Source organism: Channa argus, unplaced genomic scaffold (assembly GCF_033026475.1).
Source record: "Channa argus isolate prfri unplaced genomic scaffold, Channa argus male v1.0 Contig031, whole genome shotgun sequence".
Classification (NCBI taxonomy): Eukaryota; Metazoa; Chordata; class Actinopteri; order Anabantiformes; family Channidae; genus Channa; species Channa argus.
This window is the reverse complement of record NW_027125250.1, coordinates 397831-411188: the sequence shown is the minus strand read 5'-3', so window position 1 is coordinate 411188 and position 13358 is coordinate 397831. Positions and strand designations below refer to the sequence as shown.

General features: G+C 43.8%; 9 non-coding genes across 9 annotated transcripts; all 9 read right to left on the bottom strand.

Annotated features, from left to right (window-relative positions):
- Positions 1-6217: 6217 nt before the first annotated feature.
- On the bottom strand, positions 6218-6300 carry trnal-cag (transfer RNA leucine (anticodon CAG)). Its single transcript has one exon. It is a non-coding gene; the product is annotated as a tRNA-Leu (tRNA).
- A 1115-nt stretch (positions 6301-7415) lies between these two features.
- trnaq-uug (transfer RNA glutamine (anticodon UUG)) lies at positions 7416-7487 on the bottom strand. Its single transcript has one exon. It is a non-coding gene; the product is annotated as a tRNA-Gln (tRNA).
- Positions 7488-7828: 341 nt separating this feature from the next.
- trnal-cag (transfer RNA leucine (anticodon CAG)) lies at positions 7829-7911 on the bottom strand. Its single transcript has one exon. It is a non-coding gene; the product is annotated as a tRNA-Leu (tRNA).
- Positions 7912-8934: 1023 nt separating this feature from the next.
- Positions 8935-9006, bottom strand: trnaq-cug (transfer RNA glutamine (anticodon CUG)). Its single transcript has one exon. It is a non-coding gene; the product is annotated as a tRNA-Gln (tRNA).
- Positions 9007-9544: 538 nt separating this feature from the next.
- On the bottom strand, positions 9545-9627 carry trnal-uag (transfer RNA leucine (anticodon UAG)). The gene has a single exon. It is a non-coding gene; the product is annotated as a tRNA-Leu (tRNA).
- A 1109-nt stretch (positions 9628-10736) lies between these two features.
- On the bottom strand, positions 10737-10808 carry trnaq-uug (transfer RNA glutamine (anticodon UUG)). Its single transcript has one exon. It is a non-coding gene; the product is annotated as a tRNA-Gln (tRNA).
- Positions 10809-11149: 341 nt separating this feature from the next.
- Positions 11150-11232, bottom strand: trnal-cag (transfer RNA leucine (anticodon CAG)). Its single transcript has one exon. It is a non-coding gene; the product is annotated as a tRNA-Leu (tRNA).
- Positions 11233-12348: 1116 nt separating this feature from the next.
- On the bottom strand, positions 12349-12420 carry trnaq-uug (transfer RNA glutamine (anticodon UUG)). Its single transcript has one exon. It is a non-coding gene; the product is annotated as a tRNA-Gln (tRNA).
- A 341-nt stretch (positions 12421-12761) lies between these two features.
- Positions 12762-12844, bottom strand: trnal-cag (transfer RNA leucine (anticodon CAG)). Its single transcript has one exon. It is a non-coding gene; the product is annotated as a tRNA-Leu (tRNA).
- Positions 12845-13358: the final 514 nt, after the last annotated feature.

Genomic DNA, 13358 nt, shown 5'->3' with positions numbered 1-13358 from the left:
TGACGCAGTCTGAAATTTGAATTGGCTATCGCAGGGGGGAGCCATTTATCATGCATATTAGTCCAGATTGTAGAAGTGGGTCGGGTGGGGAACACATGAGACCATGAGGAGTTTGCTGTGGGCTGTTTGAATATTTTGTCAATTAGAACCTTGTACCAAAATTTTGACTGTAAATCTTTGAAATCCCTATTTTTGAGATCACAGGAGAGTGAAAAATCAATTCTGCCATCCCCCACCAGCTCACCATCTGCTTCCTGCAACTTCTCCCTCCATTCCAGTGGCATTCTCCGACAGATATCTGTACAGAAATGTAACACCTTGGCCCATCTGATGTTCACACCTGTCCTTCTTACTTTTTTAAGGACTTCCAGAGGGTTTAAGGCCCCTGTCTGGTCCAGAACATCCCCAATTTGGTGAAACACCCCATTTAAGGCACCCCGGCTAACCAGGAATCTCTCCCGGCCACCGAAACGCGGGTTACCAAAGATTGGTTGCTTAAGTACATCTGCTTTCGAAATCAATTTGCACTCTAGATGTGGCAAGACCTGAACCCACGCCTCAGCGGCCTCCTGGAAAAGTGGGTCCGCATCTGCCACAGGCCGTGCCAGCGCACTGCTGCATAAATTATACTCCCCACACGCACCCCTCCTCCTTATCTCTGCGTCCAAGTAGTCCTTCCAAATATAATCTGTCTTATCATATAGCCATTTTTTAAAAAGTTTCAGTCTTAAAGATACTAATTTGGTTTTCAAATCACAGAGATTCAAACCCCCTTTTGCGTATGGCCCAACTAGTGTCTTGTGAGCAATAGTGAAGGCCTTGCCTTTCCACAAGAAACCGCTGATAGCGCTGCACAGCCCGGACAGTACATCGCCCGGCAGGTGACAGACCTGCATGGCATAGACCAGCCCCGGCACTATTATGGAGTTTATAATGACCACTCTTCCCTTCAGCCCAAGACCTCTCATCTTCCACAGCCCAAGCCTGGACCTACACCACGCGAGCCTCTCCTCCCAGGTTTTGCGGACGCTGACCAGCGGCTGAGGACAAATATATATCCCAAGTAGCTTGACCTCAGTCTCACCCCTTTTAAAATTCAGACCCACATCCCCTAGAGCAGACCCGGGCCCACAAATAAGGCTGGATTTCTCCCTATTAACTCGGGCTCCCGCCGCCTGCTCATATGCTTCAAGGTGCTTTAGCACCTGTTGTAAACTCTCACCATCCTTAACCATAATGCTTATATCATCCGCATACTGAGCTATTTTAAACTCATTACCTTTGGGAGATGTTATCCCCTTGATAAGCAGATCGGTTATAATGGATTGTGCAAGAGGCTCTGCTACAATTGCATATAGCATAGCAGACAGCGGACATCCCTGCCTCACTGATCTCTCTAGGGGGAAAGGATCTGTTAAGAGGCCGTTACATTTCACGACACTAGTAGCCCGGCTGTACAACAACTTCACCCGTTCTCGAAAAATTGGGCCGAACCCAAAAACCCCCAGACATCCAAAGAGAAACTCATGACTGACCCTGTCAAATGCCTTCTCCAAATCAACACTGAGGTATATGCCCCCTGTCATCATTAGGTTTTCAAAAGACAACTTTGTTGACAGGATGCAGTCAGCAATATCCCTCCCAGGAATACTGTAAGTCTGGGTAGGCCCAATTATCGAGCCGATCACTCCTTTGAGCCTAAAACCCAGTACCTTAGTCAGGATCTTATAGTCAGTGTTGAGCAGGCTAATTGGTCTATAGTTTGCTAGGTCAGATTTTTCCCCTTTGTTTTTATACACTAGAGTGATCACTCCCCTCAGGAAGGACTCTGCGCACCTGCCCTCCTCCTGTATGGCCAAAAAAAGTCTGCAGAGGACAGGGGCCAGCAGGTGACTGAAATGCTGATAGAATTCAGCTGAGAGACCGTCCGAACCTGGGCTCCTTGATGTATTCAGGGCTAAGATTGCCTCTTTCACTTCTTCCAACTGGATGTTTTCATCACACAAAGCCGCATCCTCGTGACTGAGGGAGCAGCTAATTTTCCCAAGTACTTGATTTAACTTTATCTGTGATATCTTTTGCCTACTAAATAAATTGGAATAGAAATCTTGCACGGTTTGTAAAATATCCACTGAATCAGTATGTGTGTTACCCTCCGAGTCCTTTATTTCAGAAATATATGTTTTGGTCTGTTTCCTCTTTCCAAACCCAGAAAAAATGCAGTACAGCGCTCACCTTTCAACATATGCTGCGCTTTGCTGCGGATCATTGCACCCCTGCATTTTCTCTCATCCAGCTGTCTCAACTGCTCCCTCAGCACAAGATACGTCTCCAACGGATGTCCACACCCAGCCTCAACCAACTCAAGCTCCTTTTTCAGGCGGTCCCTCAGCTCATCCTCCTCTCTTTTCTCTCTTTGTCTTTTCTCTCTGCTCAATGCGATGCAGCGCTTCTTGATTTTTAACTTAGTGCGCTCCCACCACTCAATGATGTCAACCACAAACTCACTTTGATCACATAGAGCAGAGAGAAAAGACTCCATTTTTGCTCTAAAAAATCCATCCTCTAAGAGGCTTGAATTAAAGCACCACAAGCCCCCATTCCTCTGCACCCTGCCCTCCCCTAGAGCCACTCTCAGAGAGGCATGATCACTCCAAGTGCAAAACTCATATTTACAGTTATTTAAAACCGTAACCAAACCTGACGCTAGCAAGCACAAATCTATTCTAGATTGTTTCAGCCTGCCCAACACCACTTGCCTGCGCGAATACGCACGGGTACCGGGGTTCAGTACTCTCCATGCATCCATCAAGTCACACTTTTCCATCCATTCAAACACAGCCGACCTACTAGTGTCATTCTTAAATTTATTGTTGACACCCACATCTATCCTAGCCAGTGTCACATTCCAGTCCCCTATCACCACCGAGCGATCATCTGTCCATCTTTTACAGCGCCTGAAAAAAACCCTCCTCTCTCCTTCACTATTTGGCCCATATAAATTCACAATTCTATATCTCTGACTCTGTTCAATTACATCAATCACCAGTAGCCTTCCCTGATCATCCTTAGCAATTTGCACGACACTCTCAAACAATCCAGGTTTTACAAAGATTGCTACCCCTGCAGTTTTGTCTGGGGAGAGAGAATAAAACAGATCCCCTCTCCAAAAGCACTTTATGCTTTTTATTATCTCAGAGGTCCACCTGCATTCCTGGACGCACAGGATGTCACACAGCATTTTCCCGCAAAGCTGTTCAATTCTCTCAATGTTTTTAAGACCATTCAAATTTTGAGAGAGAAGCAGCATTCCCAGAAAAAAAACTAAAATCGGCCCTGTCATTTTTTGGCATATTTCTTACCTTTATTTCTATACCCTCCCTCAGTTCCACTTGGCTTACCCTGCTGTGCCCTCTTCCTGACCTGTTTTACCCATTGGACATCCATCTCTAAATCTGAGTCCACGCTAGTAGCCTGGGGAGCCAGCAGGGCTACATCAGAAGTGGGTATTCGAGTGGTGGACTCTATTTCATTTCGAGAGTGAGGCTCATTCGGCTCAGGCCGGGGTGAGCCTAGCCAGCCCCCTTCAGGGCGACTCGCCGCATCCCCGCTCCAGTCCGCCAGCACATGATCCATACTGGATCCTAGCTCATCGACACCCTCATTTCTTATGCCCTCTTCCACCAACAAGTCAGCACTCTGTGACACCACCTCATCTCCAAGCTCATTCTCACTCTCTGTCTCGCTACCCAGGGCTGGCTCCTGTGCAGGCCTGACATTACTCCTCTCATCATCAGAGATGGAGTCCCGGTTTACCACCCCTTCCCCTTCACCTGCATTATGGCAATTACATTGCTCCGCTGGGGCATGGCACGCAACACACCTGTGCGCCCAGGCATCACACTCACGTGCATAATGACCCTGTTTATTGCATTGCATGTGAAAGCATGTGAAATCTGGGCAATCTCTAACTATATGCCCAGGCTGTAAACACATCCTACACACCTTAACCTGATTATTATGAATAACTCTGAAGTATTCTGGCCCTGTGGCCGTCATAAATTTTGAGGAATATGGTAATGACTGCACAGTTTCATTAAATTTAACTTTTACATATCTTGTTCCGTCCGCCACGTCAGTCCCAGGCCACAACCGTCTTTTAATAGGAGAGATTGCTCTCACTCCCCACACATCCAGTTTTTCTAAAATGTCCTCATCCGCAATATAGGCAGGCAAATTCAAAAATGACACCACCAATTCATCGATAACTAAAGTTTTTACCATCACCACTGCTCTACCCACTTTAAATCCATCTAAGAGTCTTTTCTTTCCAGCTTCGCTCTTGACCGTCACCTCATATTTATTCGGCCCCGTCTCCCGCAATGCAACGATGCCTCCACACACATCACGCATTGCTCTCAGCAGTTCCATTGTCTTAACTTTCTTTTCTCCCACCACCTCAGCCAATACAGTCAAGTCCCTATCATACCGCATTTCTTTCCGTGTCTCTGTCGCTCCACCCGGCTCCGAACGCGTGCTTACCCGTTCTCCCTGTTGTCTCTCATCTGCCGCCAAACAGTCATTCTCCATTCTCCGTCCAGGCCGCTCCTTTGCAATCTCCATTCTTTTCTCAATCTGCTTGACACCCTTATTCAGCGACTTCCTCGTCTCCTCCGCCAGCTCCAGCTCATTCCCTCTCAACGCGCTTTCCCCATAGACGCCACTTTTCTCCGTTTCCATTCTTCTCCTTCCGCTCTTGATGGATGAAATGTGCAAACTCGTCATCAGCCTATCTCTTTATCAGTTCATTGCTACCCTTGCCATCAGTGATTGATGCGTGAAGTATGGGATGTCTCAGGCAAAAAAGAGCTTGTTGATTAAGCCACTACACATCTGTCAGCTGGTATTGGTGTTCTTCTGCCCTTTGCTGGGAAGACATCAATTCATGGAGCTTTACCAGATGCATTCATTTTTTCAGCAAACTCCAGAAAAAGAGTTCTTAGAGTAACCAGTATCCAATTATTGCATTACATTAATTGAACCCCGTCATTTGATAGAGTACTAGAGTCATTGAATGGAGCACAACAGAAAGAACTGTTGCCAAAGTTGCCTGCATTTATTGCACATCAAATCCTGAGACCAGCAACACAGCTCAAAGGACGAGCTGGTTTTATTCGTTCTACACTATAACAGGTCCCAACGTGATTTGAACTCAGATCGCTGGATTCACAGTCCAGAGTGCTTACCTATACACCAGGGAATCTCCAGATGCTGCCAAATGAAGAATGTGTGCACTGGAAATGTGAACAGTGTTACACAGACAACAGTTTTAACAGTCTGTGGTTTTACTGAGCAGTCCCGAACACTCAGATGCTTGACAGGGGTTTTAAGGCTTATTGCATTTCACAGGGAGATATTTCAACTACTAGACCTTATGACTCTGTTGGGGGTGAAACACAAAAATAGGGAAGCACTTGAAAACAAGGGGTAGGGTTATAAATTAGGAATTTGGGATTGTGTCTGGGATCGCACTTCATGCCCAAAATGTGTTTTTAACATTATCTGAATGAGATCCGCAAGGATATTTACTTAAGAGTGTGTCTATCGTAAACCATTGTGCAACCTTTGCCTCATCTCTCTCCCTGTATTAGTTCTTTAAACACTTGCCATGCGTGTTGATTGCACAAAGTACTCTATGTCTCTGGAACAAGATGAGCTCGTTGACAATACCACTGTGTGTCTCCCAGTTGGTGGAGTAACTGAGTCACTCATTGGGGCAAAAAAACCTACAACTAGCCAGCGGTAGGTTCCACCGAGATTTGACCTCGGATCACTGGCTTCAAAGTCCAGAGTGCTCACCATTACACCATGGAACCATTTCACTTTGTTAGGCTACTTTTGTTGAACAGTTTCTTCCAGACGATTTGATTCATTTCATTATTGCGTGCATATTGACAACTTGGAGATTGGGTGATCATGTAGCAAACTATAAAATTGTCAATACAAGGAAGTTTGGGTACATCTAAGCACTGTGTCACTCTCATCTCTGTATGTGATGTTCATTGCATCTATCCAGATGAACTGTAACTTGTATAACATCAAAGTCTATGAATTCATCCAGGTAAGCAGCATTGGAGAATAGGTGGTTCCCCACCTTTGACTAATGTGGGAGAATGTGTTTTCCAAGTGTCAGCTGTTGTCCATAAAAACCAACATTTGTCAGAAGTGGGATTCAAACCCACGCCTCCAGGAGAGACTGCGACCTGAACGCAGCGCCTTAGACCGCTCGGCCATCCTGACAACAGAAGGTGGGGTTGTTTGGTACTCCAAAGAAATCCGAAAAGACAGCGTTTAGCTTATGCGTAATTATTGTGAATCAAATGTGCAAACTCGTCATCAGCCTATATCTTTATCAGTTCATTGCTACCCTGGCCATCAGTGATTGATGCGTGAAGTATGGGATGTCTCAGGCAAAAAAGAGCTTGTTGATTAAGCCACTACACATCTATCAGCTGGTATTGGTGTTCTTCTGCCCTTTGCTGGGAAGACATCAATTCATGGAGCTTTAACATATGCATTCATTTTTTCAGCAAACTCCAGAAAAAGAGTTCTTAGAGTAACCAGTATCCAATTATTGCATTACATTAATTGAACCACGTCATTTGGTAGAGTACTAGAGTCATTGAATGGAGCACAACAGAAAGAACTGTTGCCAAAGTTGCCTGCATTTATTGCACATTAAATCCTGAGACCAGCAACACAGCTCAAAGGACGAGCTGGTTTTATTCGTCCTACACTATAACAGGTCCCACCGTAATTTGAACTCAGATCGCTGGATTCACAGTCCAGAGTGCTTACCTATACACCAGGGAATCTCCAGATGCTGCCAAATGAAGAATATGCGCACTGGAAATGTGAACAGTGTTACACAGACAACAGTTGTAACAGTCTGTGGTTTTACTGAGCAGTCCTGAACACTCTGATGCTTGACAGGGGTTTAAGGCTTATTGCATTTCACAGGGAGATATTTCAACTACTAGCCCTTATGACTCTGTTTGGGGTGAAACACAAAAATAGGGAAGCACTTGAAAACGAGGGGTAGGGTTATAAATTAGGAATTTGGGATTGTGTCTGGGATCGCACTTCATGCCCAAAATGTGTTTTTAGCATTATCTGAATGAGATCCGCAAGGATATTTACTTAAGAGTGTGTCTATCGTAAACCATTGTGCAACTTTTGCCTCATCTCTCTCCCTGTATTAGTTCTTTAAACACTTGCCATGAGTGTTGATTGCACAAAGTACTCTATGTCTCTGGAACAAGATGAGCTCGTTGACAATGCCACTGTGTGTCTCCCAGTTGGTGGAGTAACTGAGTCACTCATTGGGGCAAAAAAACCTACAACTAGCCAGCAGTAGGTTCCACCGAGATTTGAACTCCGATCACTGGATTCAAAGTCCAGAGTGCTCACCATTACACCATGGAACCATTTCACATTGTTAGGCTACTTTTGTTGAACAGTTTCTTCCAGACGATTTGATTCATTTCATTATTGTGTGCATATTGACAACTTGGAGATTGGGTGATCATGTAGCAAACTATAAAGTTGTCAATACAAGGAAGTTTGGGTACATCTAAGCACTGTGTCACTCTTACCTCTGTGTGTGATGTTCATTGCATCTATCCAGATGAACTGTAACTTGTATAACATCAAAGTCTATGAATTCATCCAGGTAAGCAGCATTGGAGAATAGGTGGTTCCCCACCTTTGACTAATGTGGGAGAATGTGTTTTCCAAGTGTCAGCTGTTGTCCCTAAAATCCAACATTTGTCAGAAGTGGGGTTCGAACCCTCGCCTCCAGGAGAGACTGCGATCTGAACGCAGCGCCTTAGACCGCTCGGCCATCCTGACAACAGAACAGGCTTGGTTTGGTACTCCAAAAAAAAATGCGCAAAGACAGCATTTAGATTAGGCGTAATTATTGTAAATCAAATGTGCAAACTCGTCATCAGCCTACCTCTTTATCGGTTTATTGCTACCCTGGCCATCAGTGATGGATGCGTGAAGTATGGTATGTCTCAGGCAAAAAAGAGCTTGTTGATTAAGCCACTACACACCTGTCAGCTGGTATTGGTGTTCTTCTGCCCTTTACTGGCAAGACATCAATTCATAGAGCTTTAACATATACATTCAGTTTTTCAGCAAACTCCAGAAAAGGTAACCAGTATCCAAATATTGCATTATATTAATTGAACCACGTCATTTGGTAGAGTACTAGAGTCAATGAATGGAGCATAAGAGAAAGAACTGTTGCCAAAGTTGCCTGCATTTATTGCACATTAAAACCTGAGAACAGCAAGCCAGCTTAAAGGTCCAGCTGGTTTTATTCATTCTACACTATAACAGGTCCCATCGTGATTTGAACTCAGATTGCTGGATTCATAGTCCAGAGTGCTTACCTATACACCAGGGAATCTCCAGATGCTGCCAAATGAAGCAAGTGTGCACTGGAAAAGTGAACAGTGTTACACAGACACTATTTTTAATATATTTCAAATACTAACCCTTATGACAAAAATAAGGAAGCACTTGAAAACTAGGGTAGGGTTATAAAAGAGGAATTGGGGATTGTGTCTGGGATCGCACTTCATGCCCAAACTTGAATGGAATGCCCAAAATGTGTTTTTAGCATTATGTGACAGAGATCAGCAAGGATACTTAGCTAAGAGTGTGTTTATTTTAAACCATCGTGCAGGCTTGGCCTCATTTCTGTGCCGGTTTCAGTTTTTTTAGACTTGTCATGAGTGTTTAGTGCACATAGTATTCTGTTTCTGGAACAAGATGAGCTCCATGACAATGCCACTGTGAGTCTCCCAGTTGGTGGAGTAACCGAGTCAATCATTGCATCGAGAAAAGCTACAAGCTGCCAACAGTAGGTCCCACCGAGATTTGAACTCGGATCGCTGGATTCAGAGTCCAGAGTGCTCACCATTACACCATGGAACCTTTCCACATTGCTAGCTTTATGTTGTTGAACAGGTTCTTCCACACAATTTGATTCATTTCATTATTGTCTCCAACTTGACAACTTGGAGATTTGGCTGATCATGTAGCAAACTAAAAAAATGTCAATACGAGGCGGTTTGGGTACATCTAAGCACTGTGTCACTTTTATCTCAGTGTGTGATGTTCATTGCATCTATCCAGATGCACTGTAACTTGTATAACATGAAAATCTATGGATTTGGCCAATAGAGTCAGTCTCAAATAGACTCTCATTAGTGATTATAGGGCATAGATGAAAGACTACCTTTGATACGTAAGTAGAGGGGTGCCAAAGCCATGCTCCTTGAGCTCCACAGCCCTGCTTGCTTGTCAGCTATCCGTGCTTTACCCACTGCTCCTGCACTTTCTGTCTGATTGAACACACCTTATCCAGGTAAGCAGTCTTGGAGAATAAGTGGTTCCCCATCTCTGACGAATGTGGAAGAATGGATCCAATGTGTTTTCCAAGTGTCAGCTGTGGTCCCTAAAATCCAACATTTGTCAGAAGTGGGATTCGAACCCACGCCCCCAGGAGAGACTGCGACCTAAACGCAGCGCCTTAGACCGCTCGGCCATCCTGACAACAGAAGGGGGGGTTGTTTGGTACTCCAAAGAAATCCGAAAAGACAGCGTTTAGATTATGCGTAATTATTGTGAATCAAATGTGCAAACTCGTCATCAGCCTATCTCTTTATCAGTTCATTGCTACCCTGGCCATCAGTGATTGATGCGTGAAGTATGGGATGTCTCAGGCAAAAAAGAGCTTGTTGATTAAGCCACTACACATCTATCAGCTGGTATTGGTGTTCTTTTGCCCTTTGCTGGGAAGACATCAATTCATGGAGCTTTAACATATGCATTCATTTTTTCAGCAAACTCCAGAAAAAGAGTTCTTAGAGTAACCAGTATCCAATTATCGCATTACATTAATTGAACCCCTTAATTTGATAGAGTACTAGAGTCATTGAATGGAGCACAACAGAAAGAACTGTTGCCAAAGTTGCCTGCATTTATTGCACATTAAATCCTGAGACCAGCAACACAGCTCAAAGGACGAGCTGGTTTTATTCGTCCTACACTATAACAGGTCCCACCGTAATTTGAACTCAGATTGCTGGATTCACAGTCCAGAGTGCTTACCTATACACCAGGGAATCTCCAGATGCTGCCAAATGAAGAATATGCACACTGGAAATGTGAACAGTGTTACACAGACAACAGTTGTAACAGTCTGTGGTTTTACTGAGCAGTCCTGAACACTCTGATGCTTGACAGGGGTTTCAAGGCTTATTGCATTTCACAGGGAGATATTTCAACTACTAGCCCTTATGACTCTGTTTGGGGTGAAACACAAAAATAGGGAAGCACTTGAAAACGAGGGGTAGGGTTATAAATTAGGAATTTGGGATTGTGTCTGGGATCGCACTTCATGCCCAAAATGTGTTTTTAGCATTATCTGAATGAGATAATATTTACTTAAGAGTGTGTCTATCGTAAACCATTGTGCAACCTTTGCCTCATCTCTCTCCCTGTATTAGTTCTTTAAACACTTGCCATGAGTGTTGATTGCACAAAGTACTCTATGTCTCTGGAACAAGATGAGCTCGTTGACAATGCCACTGTGTGTCTCCCAGTTGGTGGAGTAACTGAGTCACTCATTGGGGCAAAAAAACCTACAACTAGCCAGCGGTAGGTTCCACTGAGATTTGAACTCGGATCACCGGATTCAAAGTCCAGAGTGCTCACCATTACACCATGGAACCATTGCACATTGTTAGGCTACTTTTGTTGAACAGTTTCTTCCAGACGATTTGATTCATTTCATTATTGTGTGCATATTGACAACTTGGAGATTGGGTGATCATGTAGCAAACTATAAAGTTGTCAATACAAGGAAGTTTGGGTACATCTAAGCACTGTGTCACTCTTACCTCTGTGTGTGATGTTCATTGCATCTATCCAGATGAACTGTAATTTGTATAACATCAAAGTCTATGAATTCCTCCAGGTAAGCAGCATTGGAGAATAGGTGGTTCCCCACCTTTGACTAATGTGGGAGAATGTGTTTTCCAAGTGTCAGCTGTTGTCCCTAAAATCCAACATTTGTCAGAAGTGGGGTTCGAACCCACGCCTCCAGGAGAGACTGCGACCTGAACGCAGCGCCTTAGACCGCTCGGCCATCCTGACAACAGAAGTGGGGGTTGTTTGGTACTCCAAAGAAATCCGAAAAGACAGCGTTTAGATTATGCGTAATTATTGTGAATCAAATGTGCAAACTCGTCATCAGCCTATCTCTTTATCAGTTTATTGCTACCCTGGCCATCAGTGATTGATGCGTGAAGTATGGGATGTCTCAGGCAAAAAAGAGCTTGTTGATTAAGCCACTACACATCTATCAGCTGGTATTGGTGTTCTTTTGCCCTTTGCTGGGAAGACATCAATTCATGGAGCTTTAACATATGCATTCATTTTTTCAGCAAACTCCAGAAAAAGAGTTCTTAGAGTAACCAGTATCCAATTATTGCATTACATTAATTGAACCCCGTAATTTGATAGAGTACTAGAGTCATTGAATGGAGCACAACAGATAGAACTGTTGCCAAAGTTGCCTGCATTTATTGCACATTAAATCCTAAGACCAGCAACACAGCTCAAAGGACAAGCTGGTTTTATTCGTTCCAAACTATAACAGGTCCCACCGTGATTTGAACTCAGATCGCTGGATTCACAGTCCAGAGTGCTTACCTATACACCAGGGCATCTCCAGATGCTGCCAAATGAAGAATGTGTGCACTGGAAATGTGAACAGTGTTACACAGACAACAGTTTTAACAGTCTGTGGTTTTACTAAGCAGTCCTGAACACTCTGATGCTTGACAGGGGTTTCAAGGCTTATTGCATTTCACAGGGAGATATTTCAACTACTAGACCTTATGACTCTGTTTGGGGTGAAACACAAAAATAGGGAAGCACTTGAAAACGAGGGGTAGGGTTATAAATTATGAATTTGGGATTGTGTCTGGGATCGCACTTCATGCCCAAAATGTGTTTTTAGCATTATCTGAATGAGATCCGCAAGGATATTTACTTAAGAGTGTGTCTATCGTAAACCATTGTGCAACCTTTGCCTCATCTCTCTCCCTGTATTAGTTCTTTAAACACTTGCCATGAGTGTTGATTGCACAAAGTACTCTATGTCTCTGGAACAAGATGAGCTCGTTGACAATGCCACTGTGTGTCTCCCAGTTGGTGGAGTAACTGAGTCACTCATTGGGGCAAAAAAACCTACAACTAGCCAGTGGTAGGTTCCACCGAGATTTGAACTCAAATCACTGGATTCAAAGTCCAGAGTGCTCCCCATTACACCATGGAACCATTTCACATTGTTAAGCTACTTTTGTTGAACAGTTTCTTCCAGACGATTTGATTAATTTCATTATTGTGTGCATATTGACAACTTGGAGATTGGGTGATCATGTAGCAAACTATAAAATTGTCAATACAAGGAAGTTTGGGTACATCTAAGCACTGTGTCACTCTTACCTCTGTGTGTGATGTTCATTGCATCTATCCAGATGAACTGTAAATTGTATAACATCAAAGTCTATGAATTCATCCAGGTAATCAGCATTGGAGAATAGGTGGTTCCCCACCTTTGACTAATGTGGGAGAATGTGTTTTCCAAGTGTCAGCTGTTGTCCCTAAAATCCAACATTTGTCAGAAGTGGGGTTCGAACCCACGCCTCCAGGAGAGACTGCGACCTGAACGCAACGCCTTAGACCGCTCGGCCATCCTGACAACAGAAGGGGGGGGTTGTTTGGTACTCCAAAGAAATCCGAAAAGACAGCGTTTAGATTATGCGTAATTATTGTGAATCAAATGTGCAAACTCGTCATCAGCCTATCTCTTTATCCGTTCATTGCGACCCTGGCCATCAGTGATTGATGCGTGAAGTATGGGATGTCTCAGGCAAAAAAGAGCTTGTTGAGTAAGCCAATACACATCTGTCAGCTGGTATTGGTGTTCTTCTGCCCTTTGCTGGGAAGACATCAATTCATGGAGCTTTAACATATGCATTAATTTTTTCAGCAAACTCCAGAAAAAGAGTTCTTAGAGTAACCAGTATCCAATTATTGCATTACATTAATTGAACCCCGTAATTTGATAGAATACAAGAGTCATTGAATGGAGCACAACAGAAAGAACTGTTGCCAAAGTTGCCTGCATTTATTGCACATTAAATCCTGAGACCAGCAACACAGCTCAAAGGACGAGCTGGTTTTATTCGTTCTACACTATAACAGGTCCCACC